This window comes from Larus michahellis, chromosome 5 (assembly GCF_964199755.1).
Source record: "Larus michahellis chromosome 5, bLarMic1.1, whole genome shotgun sequence".
Lineage (NCBI taxonomy): Eukaryota > Metazoa > Chordata > Aves > Charadriiformes > Laridae > Larus > Larus michahellis.
The window spans coordinates 82,832,581-82,847,319 of record NC_133900.1 but is presented as its reverse complement, the minus strand read 5'-3'; the positions used below and the strand labels follow the sequence as shown (position 1 = coordinate 82,847,319).

The window sequence follows — 14,739 nt, the reverse complement described above, 5'->3', positions numbered from 1 at the left end:
CTGCATGCTGCCTAGGAAGTATAGTCTAACGATGCTTTTGATAGAGTAAACATCTGCGACCAAGGTTTTTGTGGTATGTATTCTCAGTGCTGCGTGAACAAAGCAAATTAATCACACTGGCACCTCTTTTCTTGTGAAATCCACTTATTCTGAATTTTATTTAATTCTCTTTCACTCTTTATATTTAGATCTCTGCTATTCAGACTGTTCAGAGTCACACATACATTTATAGGTACGGTGGATTATTTTTCATTGTATTTTAGCTTTAAAGCACTTTTATCTAAAAAAAAGTTTCATCTAAACATATTGTGGTGGCATTGTCGCTATAAATGTAAGCAATTGTATTTATGAATCTTGTACATAGCAAAGATTATAAGAGTGTTCTCAACAGGAATGTGTTTCAGATTTTGTTGTAAAAATATTACAAAAAAGTAACCGTTTTGTTAGATGAAACTGTTTCAAACTTCTTTCATTACTTGAAGACATAACATTGTCTTTACAGGTCTTTTGAAGTTAGGATTTTTTTAGATGGTTGAAAAAATCCTTCCAATATTTGAAAAGATCAACTGAAAGAGACAGCTGGTCGTAGAACTTCAGGGCAAACCCCAAGAGGGTTTTGATCCACAATCCCTTAAGGTGCTGTACATTTGTGTTTTCATTCATACCAGTGCCTTCAAATACTAGCCAAGTTTGAAAAATATATATCTTTGTTTTATTTCACACTAAAAGGTCTCATTCAGAGAGACACTGTAAAACAGTGTATCCCCTTTATGTTGCTCTTTTTGGGAATCAAGGAATAGTGTGGCCTAATGAGGTGCTACATAGGTTATCAACAGGACTTTCTGATGGACTTCAATAGCTTTACATCAGAAGCCAAGTTAAAAGACTTATAAGAAAAAAAAATTAAGTGAAGAGTTAGTGCCCCATGATACCATTTTTCAGGAAGAGAAAGTTCAATAATAATACCAAATAAAAAGCAAATTTGTAACGAGATGCTGTGTTTGTTCTGATTCATTTATGATTACTGAATAAATAATTTAATGAGTTAAATATTTAGATATTTTTGCAATCGTCAGAGCTAACAAGTATTTTTAATAAACTTCAAAATAATTTATTTGAAGTAGTATAAGTGACAATTTTCAGAAGAGCTAAGTAAGGAAAACGGTAACATTTATGAAAACTAATAAACACGTTTGATGTTTTACAGCACTTGAAATGTGAACATGCTGTATTGATAGTACCAAAACTGATTACATGAGATATATATTGTTTATTGTCGCTCTGCATATTCCCCATAGTTATTTTTTATTTTTTTTTGTGGAATGCTCGTGTCGTTATTTGTGCTTATTTGACACAGAATCTTCTGAATTAGATGCGGTGGGTCTAGAACATTGGAATACAGTTTTTTGCTGCTTTTAGTTAGTCTTTACCTCTGTGCATCATTAGGTGACATAGCAACTTAAGACTGAGCTTCGTCTGGTAGTTCAAATTCAACTCTGATCTTGCCCTTCAAAATGAATATGTAGTTACGTACAGGAAGAAGTAACAAGAGTGAATAAATCAAACTTCCTCTTAATGATAAACAAAATTGAATCTAATAACTCATTGCTTTTACATCCAATACTTTAGGAAGTCTTACATTGTTACTTCTATATTGAGGCAGTTTGGTTTGCAGTGAAATGCCTGAGACGATACAATGAGATTTGATATGTTAAAGTATAATTTTCACTATGTACCCATCCTCTCTTGCCTGGAACTCTTAGTACAATAATAAATAAATAATAATAATAAAAAACCCAAACAGATTCAAAAATAAAAATTATTGTTGTAATGGTACTCCATTTCAGAATTTTCCTGTTCCTTTCTCCATGTGTGTTTGCAAATTAAGGAAATAGAACAATATAGCCACAGTCAGGTTATTCAGACATTTTGTGGACGATCAGATAAAGCTTATATACTTCAGAAAGCAAAAATATGAATTGTGAACTTTGCACTGGATTATGTTTAATTTTAGAGGTCATGAAAAAATTAAATTCTGAGTTTAGGCCAATTCTGATGATTAACTCTGTTCAAATGTTGTATCTGAAAGTACAGCTACGATAAAGTTACAGAGTGGTTCAGTAAAAAATGTCCTTGCATTCTGTCAGGATACCAGTAGGACTGTGTCTCCCCTGATATATCTTTGCAGTTTAGCTATAGGAAAAAACTGAGGTACAGCGTAAACACATGAAAAACTTACAGTAATGAGATCAGATCAAAGCTCTGTCTTGCACAATATTGTGTTTGATCAATTATGAATACCTAGGGAATAGTAGGAAAACAGGGCAAGTGTATATTGAGAGCTCCCAGCCTAGGTGTCTTGAATCCCCTTCCAAATCCACCACCATCCATTTTTCCCTGAATGGGTCTAATTCATTCACAGCTTAATTATTTGCATGAGAAGACATACCTTCTTTGCTTGTTTCAACCCCCTAGCTTCATTTAATATGCCCTAACCTTTGTATTATGAGAGATAATGAATTACTTGTTGCCCGATGACTTTCTCCATACCACGTGTGAATTTCTAGGTACCTGTCAAGCAGAGTCCAGACTTAGATCGGTTCCTTCCCCAAATATTTTACCTTGCATTCACATCTAATAAGAATTAAAGGAAATTACTCAAAATCATTTCCTGTTAAAGATTTGATTGTGGGTGCCATAGTCTGGTGGAAACAGACTTGGAAAAGTTTCCAACTGGTTCTGGAGATAAATTAAAAAACAGAATACAGAGTCATTTGCGTTCCTTAACTGTATAGCATCACTGCAGTCCAGATGCACAGGCACTGCGGTATTTATCATAAACAACTATGACAGGATCATTCAAACCCTGCTGAATTTTGAGTAAGCAGTCATATTAAAGAGAATTATTGAAATTTTACATTTGTTTATAAATAAGTTTGGGTATATTTGCATTCATAGACAAAATATATAGAGAGAGAGATATAAATTGGGTGTTAAATCTATTTTGTGATTACCCTTAGAAATTCACATTTTACTTAAAAAAGACCATCTCTTACCTACTTGTAAAGAGGGCATTTTTGAATTCTGTTTTACATTGTGCTGGCTTTGAAACCTGATATCGTCTCAGGAGAACACACGTAGTATCGTGCTTCGTCACTATTCGAAATTCACCACTTCCTCGGCTCTCATAAAGCTTTTCAGAACAATGGTTTACATTCCCTCTACATGGTGATCATTTTAAATCTAATGATTTATTTAATGATTAATGTAATTCTCTGTTAGAAATATACTTGTATTTCCAATTTAAAATATTATGTGATAATATTTAGGGAACGTATGTCATCAATTGCATTCAGAGTAAATGACAACACTAAAATAGTAAATTTAATCATTTTTATATTTATACTTAAATTTAAATTTTAGGAAAAGGTCATTAGAGCTGTCTGTGTTTACCTTACTGAATAAGAAAGTTAGTTTAAAAGTACATGTTGGAATGTGTTTTGATTCTGTTTCAGTGTAACTGTACATTTCAGAAGAAAGTACTCCTGAGCTGATGTGGGGTAGGTGACGTTGCTAATCTCACCGCTGTCTCTCTAGCTGTCAGAACTCGTAAATCACACAGTCTGTAGGAAGAAGAGTAAGTTGGAGAGGTTAGAAATCCAGAGAAAACTGTGGCAGAGGTGATAGATTATATGAAATGACTACAATCTGAAGATTTTGTATGAAGGGGAATGTCTTGCATTTGAAATATGTGCCTGCATTTGTTGCCCTTAGGGGATATGTACCATATGCTAGATACACAGAGTGTGTTTGAATTATTATCTGATAGTTTTGGTAATCTCATAATGGAAAATCACGAAAATTATGAGATTAAAGTTCTCCAAAATCTCATGGATCACATTCTTAAATAAGTTCCCACTTACAGCAAAAGATTTTTTGGTGTATGTTTTAAATCCAAGTTCATCAACGAGAGGGAAAGAACCCGAGTACCCTATGTGTAACTCATATTTAAAATGAGTTTGTCCATGGCTAGACGAACTCACAGCTTATCTCAGTCACTGAATAAACGGTGAGTTCCATTCCTTGAACACCTCTTCTGCCTTTAATTCAGGAAAGGCAATTTAAACCAGCACAGACTACTTTGAGACACTCTTTATCATAAAGTCAGTCTCTTAATGAGATGTTAGTCTTCAAATATGTGTTAGTCAAAGGAAAAACAGATGTTTAGGATCAGTGACTCATTATTGGATTCAAAACTTGTAATTTTACAGTAATTTGTAGCACATGAGATGACCTCTTCCACTGGATATTGCTGGGGTGAACAAGGTTTAACTAAGAGGCAGCAGTTCTTCCTTTGCAGTTTTCTGAAAGGGAATAAATTAGCTCAGATTAATGCAGGCGTTATATTTATTGTCATTTTAACAACAAAACAGAATTTTAAAAGTGGAAGGATTACTTGTCAATAATGGTCATCAGCTGCTGAAGGTTTGGGTGCAGTTTCTAGTGTTAAGACACCTAGCTCACTTACTAAATCCAAGTGTATCCTTAGTAAAAAACATAGCCAATGTATCCTGAATAATTGCAGTTGAATTGCAGTTGCTTTCAGAACAACTGAGCTCCTTTGAAAATTTGGGATTCGGTGTGGAGACCAAGACATAGGGTCCATGGAACACAAGGAGCTGGTTCTGGAGCTGGAAGCAGTATATGGATATGGAAGCTGGAGCTGGGAAGCGGTATATGGAGGAGTTCCCTCTCAAAGAGGCATCACTAATTAGCCTAGGTACAGTGCTAGGTTAAAACAAAATCTTAGGTTGCCATAGTTCCTTAGGTAAAGCAAAATCAGACAATATGGGCAGCCTACCGCAGGTTTCTAAGGATGCTAATCTTTTCCCTTTGATGCCGTTTTCTCCTAATGGGCCTTCCATGATTTATGAAGCTGAAAAGATGGGAATGTAATCTGCTAGTGCAATGTATTTACTCGCCTGAAAAAGGAAGAGTTAAAATTACCTTGTCTTGCTCTTGAGGTAGAATGGCACACATTACCTCTTACACAATCAACTTAATGAAAATCACTCAAAAATTTCAGGATCTAGGTAAATTTCAGGAAGTAGTAAGGAAAAAAAGTGGGACTGAGTGAAGAGAACAAATGTAAAAAGAGATATGCTGTTAGCTGTAAAGAGCAGAATGTAATGCTCAGAAAAAAAGCAATTGATAACCCAACCTAAATCAGCCTCTTGAAAGGATTTAACCCCCAATGTAGACGCATCCATCATGACTAAATGGCGTAAATAGAAATCATGTCTAAAAATGTGTCTGGTGCCACATTTTTGTTTCATGATCCCTACTACATCTGCTGAGTTCAGAAAAACAAAAATAAGTACTGTGGTTTATAATAATAAAGATCTGATGAATTGCACTTAGACTGAACGTGCTTTATTTAGAAAGTTATTCCAGGTTTTGTACAATTTCTAGAATGAAAAGTATGTTGAAGGAGTGGAATTTGAGAAAACGTCAAGCTGCACGCCGCAGGAATGTGTGGCAGGAGGAATCGCTGAGGTTCTGAGGCTGGTCCCCACACCCGCTGCTGCCTGTACCGCGCACACCCAGTCCAAAAGGCTCTCTAGAACGGCCACGCTATTCTTCCATTCAGCACAGGTCACAGAACTCTTTCCAACCCTTACAAGGAAAATTTTGACTAAAAGCTTCACTCTGTATGGTGTTTGTTTTCCAATTATCATGTAGAGCACAACATGGAGTTATGACAAGCATATAGTAGTTGTAACGTGTCAATAAATTATACTTGCTGCCATAAAATTGAACATAAACATACCTAAGACAAAATGGCAAACTGAAATGAAAACAAAATGAACACCAAAATAACACCCGTGAGCATCTCTACCGTGTGTGAACCTGGGCAATTATTTTATGAAGATATCTAAAAATAAAATAATTTTTGAAAATACCGACAAGGAAATGTCATTGTGTGAAGAAAAGTTTAATATTGTCGTCTTGAATCTTTTTTTTCATACCCTAGAGATGATATTGTTGAATTAAAAAATACATGGGAACAAGCCACCCCAATTGGTACACTGAAAGTCGTTTAAATTGTGAGAGGATTCTTCATTAGTGTATGAATATAGCAAATAAATGATGTGATGAAATGGCAAGTGCACTCTCAGTAGGACAGAAATGCATGCTAACTCATTTATTGTGTTTAGATAAAGACAAAATCCATATGTGCCAGTAAAAGCTGTAGGGTAAACTGTATTGACCGTGTGCTGTGGGCAGGTTCAACTTGGGCTTGTAACTAGTGCAGCCAGACTGCAGCCAGTCCAACATTCATTGTGTCTAAGCAGCTTGTTTGCAGGAAATCTGTTCAATCATCCCCAGCCCCTAAACCATATAATGGAGTTACGGAGTTTTGATGACCAGATACAAAGACATAGTTCTGCTCTGCGTTTTACTTTGTAGGTACAACTTTGATTTTAAAAACCCAGAAATTCTCTTTCACTTAAAAATTGTGCATTAAAAGGTCATGAATTTTTTTCAAGATGTTGGTTTGAGATAAAAAGAAATATCCTGAGAGATGAAAGAGACAATTTTTAAGAAGACTAATTGTACGGGATATAATATTACCAATATATATCCTGCATCTAGTAGATGAGTTTAAAAGATTTAATGTATTAAGCTTCCCATCCTTAAAAAAAAAGGGAAGTGTATAAGTGCCATTGATGCACTATACAGCAACTTCAAGATTAGACCATTTTTTTTTCTTTAGAAAAAAATAGAAATTTTTTTCTTTCTGGATTCTCTGGGGCTAACATGGTTTTATGAGGAAGTTTCTAAACGTCTGGCATTTGCTTAAATTTATGACCGTTGGATTTCAAGAAATGACAATAGTTACAGCATAGTAACGTCAGGTAATATGTGAAAATACTGGTCTTTAGGAACCGAGATCCACTTCTGTAAAATTAGAAATTACATTAGCCCCCCTTTAAAAAATGGCATCACTAGAAACGTTGTATGAGCTATCCTTATTATTTATTAATTGAAAATAATAACTTCACGTAATTCTGAACTCAAATGTAAAATATTGTACACTTTAATTTACCACATACAGCAATTCTTTATGGTACTGTATCTTTGAACACAAATATTAGCATTGCGATATAAAATGTGATAAATTTAAGAAGTGCTTTCATTCTCTTTAAATTTCCTCCAGACTTAATTCTGCCTGCAAAGCTATTTCAAAATGCAACATTTTTATTGTGGTCCTATTTACATGAACAGGTAGCGCAGTATTCTAACTGTATGCAATAATCAACAACATAAAGTTCTTTCCGGTACAAAGTGTTTGCTTGTCATAACTCTTGTCAGGTTCCTTTTCTGTTCTTCAGCACGGAGCGTGACAGATCCACTCCGTGCTATCACTGCCGTACTCGGAGCTGTGTGAAGGGGAAGCTGCCACTGCAATTTGTTTCAAAACTTCTAAATTGACTGCAGAAATATCAGAATATATCCAGGGGGAAAAAAAAAAACCCCAAACCAAACACAAAATCATGAACTTACTTTAAGTTCACTGCTTATTAATATATTTTAATGAGGATAAATGTAAAAATATGTTTGATGTATCTAATATATTCCTTCTCTGTAAGTTGCCTTCCCAATTTGCTGTATTGTGAATATGAGAATGCGTAGCAGGGCAGAGACTCAGCGTGTGAGAATCTTTGGCAATTGATTTGTACCATTTAAAGAACATTTCCATCAAAAGGGTAGATTTCAGCCTCCCTGGAAGACGCCTGCCTGAGTATATTGGGCCTTGTACAGACAAACCCTTGAAAATTCTGCGGGAAAAATGGAGTGGATCCGTTCTCCCCCTGTTCTCAATCTCTTAGGTACAGCACAAGCTGCTCTGTGCTCTTCATTTCACCCTTTTGGAAGGTTTTCTTTCCCACCAGATTGTCATCATTTTCCATGTATTAATAACCAAAATGAATGGTTGTACCCAATGATCTTAAAGATCCCTTCCAGCCTAGATGATTCTATGATTCTAAATAATCCTACTATCAAACATTGTTAAGAGCTGAAAATTATTTGTTAATAAAACAGATTTTCTTCCCTTCTTCCTGGCAAACGAAGCAGAGATTCATCTGTCAGGCTACTCCACTTTCGTATCCAAAGATTTCACGTCACTGAGGTGATACAGAGCGCTTTTGCTTGGACAGAAGGGTTAGCTGTTGTCAAAGCTCTTTAAGGGTCTGACAGCTCTTAGCTTTCAGGAACAGCACAGAATGAGACGTAGGAAGGTAGAACACATGGATTTTAGCAAAATATGGGGCAAAGAAATCTAGCAGTAGGAGGAATCAGGGGCCGCTGAGCGCTACACAAGTGGTAGGGAAGGGGTATTTGTGAGAGAACTGCAATCCAAAGAAATCAGCAAATATATAAAGAATAAGTTACTTTAACACAGGCTTATGTTTTTCTGCCAGGTGTTATCAATTTCTTTCTTCGTTTTTGTGGCCAAAAGGGCATCAGACTTTCTGCACTTTATAATATGCACCTGCTGTTGTGGTAGACTTTCTTAACGGATCCTCCAAAAAATCATTAGAAACTTTTACTTCATATCATTAACAATTACTTTCAATATTGTAATTTTATATACAGACAGACTTGCCAGAAAAGAAGTATTTTTTTCCTTTACTCTAGACTTGTTTCTAAGACCTTGGGCCTAATAGCTGGATGAAGTGCATGGTAGTTAAACCAGGGTCTGTTTTATCGATTATTTGTTTTCCTCATTACCGTTTGCTAATATCTCATTCAGAATATATGGTAAGTGAAATTTTCAAGTACTTCAGATAATTTCTAATATTAAATATTTTTGGGCAGAGGGTCATATTGCCTACATCCACGGGAGAGAGAAAAAAACAAGGCAAAATAGTTCTTGAAGCTTTTTTTTTCAGTTGTTTTGTGATTACTACCTCATATGGAACAGTAAAATCAGTACTGATGTCAGGGACTGGTCCTATTTATAAGGTTAAGCTTGTATTTTTAATTGAATCTACACAGCTTGCCATTTGATAGCAAAATTTCATAAGGAGTTCTTCCCTCTGTCCTTCCGTGGATCTGTTTTAATCTCTGGTTTAAATCTGTCGTATAAAGTTATGTTTCATAGTAATTACAGAATATATGATCTAACAGTACAGTGAAAAAGCTATGAATCTATATTAATCTAAATAATCTAGACACAGGAATAATAAGGAGGAGCATTCCAGTCTAAAAAATTTAAAATTCTGGTGTACTCTAACTTTGTACGGTGTATGGAAAATTATATCCTAGGAAATGGAAATTAAGCTGTTTTGGAAAAGAGAGGGAGCAGCTGAAATGCTCTGCCTTGCTTTTTTATACTTCTCGTTGAACTCATAACTTGGGTTTTCATTCACTTACTCCCTCTTCTGCCATCTTCTGAAATAGCAGTACCTCATATCAAATTATCGAGGCAACATCTGCCAACAGTTTTGTCTACAGAATATTGAACTACTGGATCAAAGCTGTAACTTGGAGAGTTTTGCTAAGGTATCCTAATTTTCTACCCATTAGATATTAGTTTTATGGCATGTAAGAGGTAGGTGTTTATAAGAAGCAAATGTCTTTTGAAGGAATAGATTACTTGCATTAACTTCTTATGTGACAATGGTATAAAAAGAGATATTTTTTCCTCCACTAAAGAAGGTGCCTGAGATCCACTAGATATGTAAGGATGTAGCATATGACTGCATAACATCACTGTCATAGTATCAGCATATGAGTGGAAACAACCTTTGGATAATTCTGAATTTATCACAGCTCTTAAAATAATAATTTTAGCTCAGAGGAGGGAGGTGAATTACTATGAATTAATCCTGTTGTAAATGTGTTCCCAAATGTTATAAAAATGACTTCAGCTGCTGCTTCTTAGGAAAAAGAAATCAATAAAGGAAGTCAGACATAACAAATGAGAATTTCAGGCCCAATGACAGTAGGCAGAGACCTGGGTGCCTTATATCCACACACCTTTCAATCAAGTAATATGTGTACTGCAGTGGAATAAATGGAAGACACTCTGGCAGCCAAGTAGACTTTGATCACTTTTGTTCATAGATGTGACTCATATTTCAGTAGCCTCTTTTTTCTAAGCTACTGATCTTCCCTAAACTTTACAGTGAGTGCTCAGTGAACTTAAAGAAACCTTTACTCATTCTGCAAACAGACATTAAATACTCATGCTGGGCCACACTGGTTTTTTCATGAAATATCAGATACCATCTCTTTGTTACAGTTTTTTTGTCCAATGGCATTCACATTCTGCAAAGCAAATCGTTGTGAAAGATGAGTTACTTTTTATAGTCACAGTACTTTCATTAATTGAATTTTGTAGCAGAAATGAAGGTTGAAAATACTAATTTGCCTACATTTGTTATATTTTATGGGTTTTGTGGATTGATGGTTTTTGTTGATTTCATGCCATAATAAGATATTGTACACAATTAAAAATAAAGATGATAAATAGGCTTTCATAAATCACCCTAGTATATCTGAAGGGAATCATGGAATCATAGAATGGTTTGGGCTGGAAGGGACCTTAAAGACCATCCAGTGCCACCCCCTGCCCTGGGCAGGGACACGTCCCACCAGACCAGGTTGCTCCAAGCCCCGTCCAACCTGGCCTTGAACCCCTCCAGGGATGGGGCAGCCACAGCTTCTCTGGGCAACCTGGGCCAGGGGCTCACCACCCTAACAGGAAAGAGTTTCTTCCTCAGATCTCATCGAAATCTCCCCTCTTTCAGTTTGAAACCCTTCCCCCTCGTCCTATGGCTCCCCTCCCTGATCCAGAGTCCCTCCCCAGCTTTCCTGGAGCCCCTTTAGGGACTGGAAGGGCCTGGAAGGTCTCCCCGGAGCCTTCTCTTCTCCAGGCTGAACCCCCCCAGCTCTCTCAGCCTGTCCTCACAGCAGAGGGGCTCCAGCCCTCTATCATCTTTGTGGACTTCACCTTTATGGATCACCTTTGTGGAACAGGCTTTCATATATCACCCTAGTATGTCTGAAGGGAAGGCTAGGAAGAGTTCTCTTTTTGCCGGTGAGGATACAGGGATACAGAAGGCATGGTAGGGACTGCCGCCTTCTTTTGGTCGGTTGTAATGGTAGACTGCACCTTGGTAAACAGCACACTGGTAGAAACATATGACATCACCTTTGGTCCTGCTGCTCTTGTGCCAAGATGACGCCTTGCTGGATCTAAGATATGATCATTATATTTTACTAATTTTGTGCAGATTAGAGCATAATGGGTGGGCTCTGTGCGGTCTGTGTAAGTTGTATCTGCACGATATAGAAGTGAAGGTGGATGTTGCATGTTCTGGGTGTGAGTTGAAGGCATGTGGGCATCTGAGGGTTTAAAGGCTGCCGAGGTAATGCGAGACAACTGCAGAAAATAGAGAGGGCCAAACTTGGTGCACTGTTCTCCATATTGCTTGTTCAGCATGACCTCTGGCATGGGCTGTGCCTTATGCTGCACAAGTTTTTACTAAATAAATAAATAAATAAATACAAAACAAAACACAACAACCCGAAACCTAGGAGAGAAGTAACGTCTGAGTTGCAAAGCTATTACTTGATAGTGCAGTCAATGTCTTTGCTTGCTGCTGCTACATCTACTTTGGCATTGCCTTTTCCAACGGAAATAACTGGATCCTCTTTCTGCCTCTCTACCAGCCAGAGCAGTTGTTGACCCATGCCGAATGCATGCTGTGCTCCCCCCGCGAGGGTGAAAAGCAGTTATGTTAGCTATGTTGTCTCAGGTCTCCCAGAGGCATCGTAACTATCGGAAGCAGAGTGCTATCCAGAAGTTGCGGGAGCAGTGCTGCCGTGCTACACCTTTCTGGTCTTAATGCTACAAGAATCGTAAATAGGTTTCCTTAAAGCATCTGAATCTCCGGCCTCTCTAGGGAAAAACCCTAAAAAAACCCCACATCTCATATGGTCATTTATAGCCAGAAGTATCGGTTTAAAAACACAGCATGGAAAAAAACAGGTGAACGGAAGATTTTTGGTTTCAATAGAGAGAGACACTGAAAGTATATTCAAAAATATTGGGGTTAGATTCTGAGCTCTCTGGGAAGTCACCTTAGAGATGATTTTCTGAAACACTGTCTTGTCTTCTGCCACCTTTTAGTTAATGTTGTGTCATAATCCCTGGTATTCAAATCCAAAGAGATAGTTTTTGATTCCTTTTATATTACTTTGAAATTATTCATTACATCGTCAGTTGCTCTTTTCTTGGCAGCATCAAAAATACCTGCTAGAAGTAATCATTACAATATCATTACAGTAGTGATCACAGAAAATTAGCAACCTGGGCATTATCAGGTACAGAAATTTTTGCAAGGCTGTGAGTATTTACAATGGTTTGGATGAATGAAAGAGGCTTGCCAAGAAAATACAAATTCTTCAATAAATATATTCTTTAATTTTGGGGGGGATATATAAATAATGATTTTGAGAAACCAAGAACACTTTCTGCTTTGTTCATATTTCAACAGTATAGTCCTCTTTGTTGTTTCAGTAATTAAGTCTTACGACATTGCAGAAAGCATAAATCCTGCTGAGATGTTTAAGTTTGGAGCAACCTCTTGATGTACAAACAAAATAAATAAAAAAATAAAGACACTTACCCGGGATCTTAACAAGCTGTTTTGCTTTTACCTTTCAAACAAAATTGGATGGTAAAGCAGTACGGCCTACTGAAACTGTCCTAGCCTCGTTGATAACTAGAACCTCCTTTTGAAATTCATTGCCTTCAATTACATTTTTTAAAGAATTTTAATTACGTGCCTGAAAAGAATAAAGATGCTCCAGGCTCCATTTGTTTATCGGGGAAGGCCTAAAAAAAAATGAGGACAGAGCTTCCCAGCTCATGCAGGGGTTGCAGAGAGAGAGAGATGACTTTTAATTCGACAAGTTCAGAGAGATTTCTTAGTTTGACGCGCACAGCAGGGGGTCTTTGAGTGCCTGGCAATACTTCAGCATTCTGAGCTTTGAAAGTCTTTCCCTGCAGCAGAAATTGTATCAAAAGCCAATGATAATATTCCCTGCAAGGTAAAGGACCCTATTGAAGATTTCTAGAGCTGTTTATTTATTCATCACAGTTTTTTCTTTTAGGACGTATCAGGCGTATAGGTAATAATTCGCACAGATGCTAGGAAAATGAAATAAATAAATAAATAAATAGGAATCCCTCATTAATCCTTCACCTTTCCCTTAAGTTTCCTGCAGGCCACATTCACCTATAAAATTTCCTGTCATTCTCTGCCATGTATTCTGCGTACAATCTTCACTTCAAATCTCAGCTTTCCCTTATTTTTAACAGAATTGTCATTTCTGTCTGCCTTCTACCACCAGCTGAGTACATAAGATGTTTATGGCCATTTCCTTCCACTAAACCCTCAAAGTGATTGATTAATTTTACAGAAGGATATTCAATTTCTTAGGGGTCTTTTTAAATCTTATTTTTAAAGTAGATTCCAGATAACTGTTTCAAAGCCGAGATTAAAGCGTTTATTTATATTCCAGAGATCAGAGTTTTAATGTTTTGGCATTACTTTTATTTGAAAAGTATACACATATGTTGGTTTTTTTTTTTCTCGTTTTGTTTTGTTTTGTTTTGTTTTGTTTCTGCAGCAGAGCTGGGACTGGGAGACTACGACAACCTTTCCCTTGTGTAATGTCAATGTCGGCTATCACTTTGGCAGAATCAGCCAGCTCAGTGAAGACAGAAAAACCCTCCTTCCCTCCTGTTTTTTCATCTGCTGGTGGCATTCAAAGTGACCTTCCCTTATAAATATTGGTGAGTGACCACATGGGGAAAGCAATTCCTTGGTGCAAAGAAACTCGTTTCAAAAAGCTGTGTTGACCTGAGGGGTTTCCATTCTTTTTGAAGTATAAAAAAAAGGGCTCACATATGCAGGTGTTTGGGTTTTTTTTTTCTTTTTAATAATAACTTGAGGTATTTAACAACACTTACTTCTCTAGACCGATAAGGATTGATAGAACACTAGAATGTGCTACCTATTCAAACTATACGAAACCATCTTTCAAAATACTGGTTTAGAGAGAGAAATACTTCCTGACAGCAAACAAGAATCTCTCTCCTCTTCCTGTTACTTTCTGTTGGCTAAATGGTCTGGAACGCTATAAATTTATCATAAGGCCCCAAATATGGCAAGATGAAACTTTCCCAAGTGTAGGAATTAAGGAAGATAGCTAGAGGCTGCGTTCTGAGACCCTTCTGGTTTGGGAAGTGTGCCTAGGGTGAAATCACAGCGCTGCAGAAATTCTGATACCCACAGGGCGGGCAGTCCAGCAGTGATGTAGGAGCTGTGGTAGTTCCATAAGGCTGTCGAAATTACATAGTTCACTACTGAGAAAGTTTTCAGGTCATTTGAGGCTATCTCAGCTGATTTATCCGGCTTGAGACATCCAGTATGCCTTAAGAGATTTTCAGTGTTGAAAACAGATGTGCAGACAGTGAAATAGCCACCCCCTGGCTCAGGAAAATTTACCGTACCGTAACATTACTCAGATACAAAAAATACTTAACCTGGCTTGGAACGGTTTGGAAGCTGTAAATATGTACAGGATCTAAGGCTGGAAATTATTTAAGGATTACACATATTTAATCTAAAGACGCTGCCATAAAGAGTCACT

The 14,739-nt window shown here is 36.9% G+C and overlaps 1 long non-coding RNA gene across 2 annotated transcripts in view; it reads left to right on the top strand.

Annotated features, from left to right (window-relative positions):
* LOC141743653 (uncharacterized) overlaps positions 1-14,196 on the top strand; it is a 541,341-nt gene extending 527,145 nt beyond the window's left edge. For both annotated transcript variants that reach the window (XR_012587137.1, XR_012587136.1), the window contains one exon: positions 13,714-14,196. This is a non-coding gene — a long non-coding RNA (uncharacterized LOC141743653). The remainder of the gene's footprint in view (positions 1-13,713) is intronic.
* Positions 14,197-14,739: the final 543 nt, after the last annotated feature.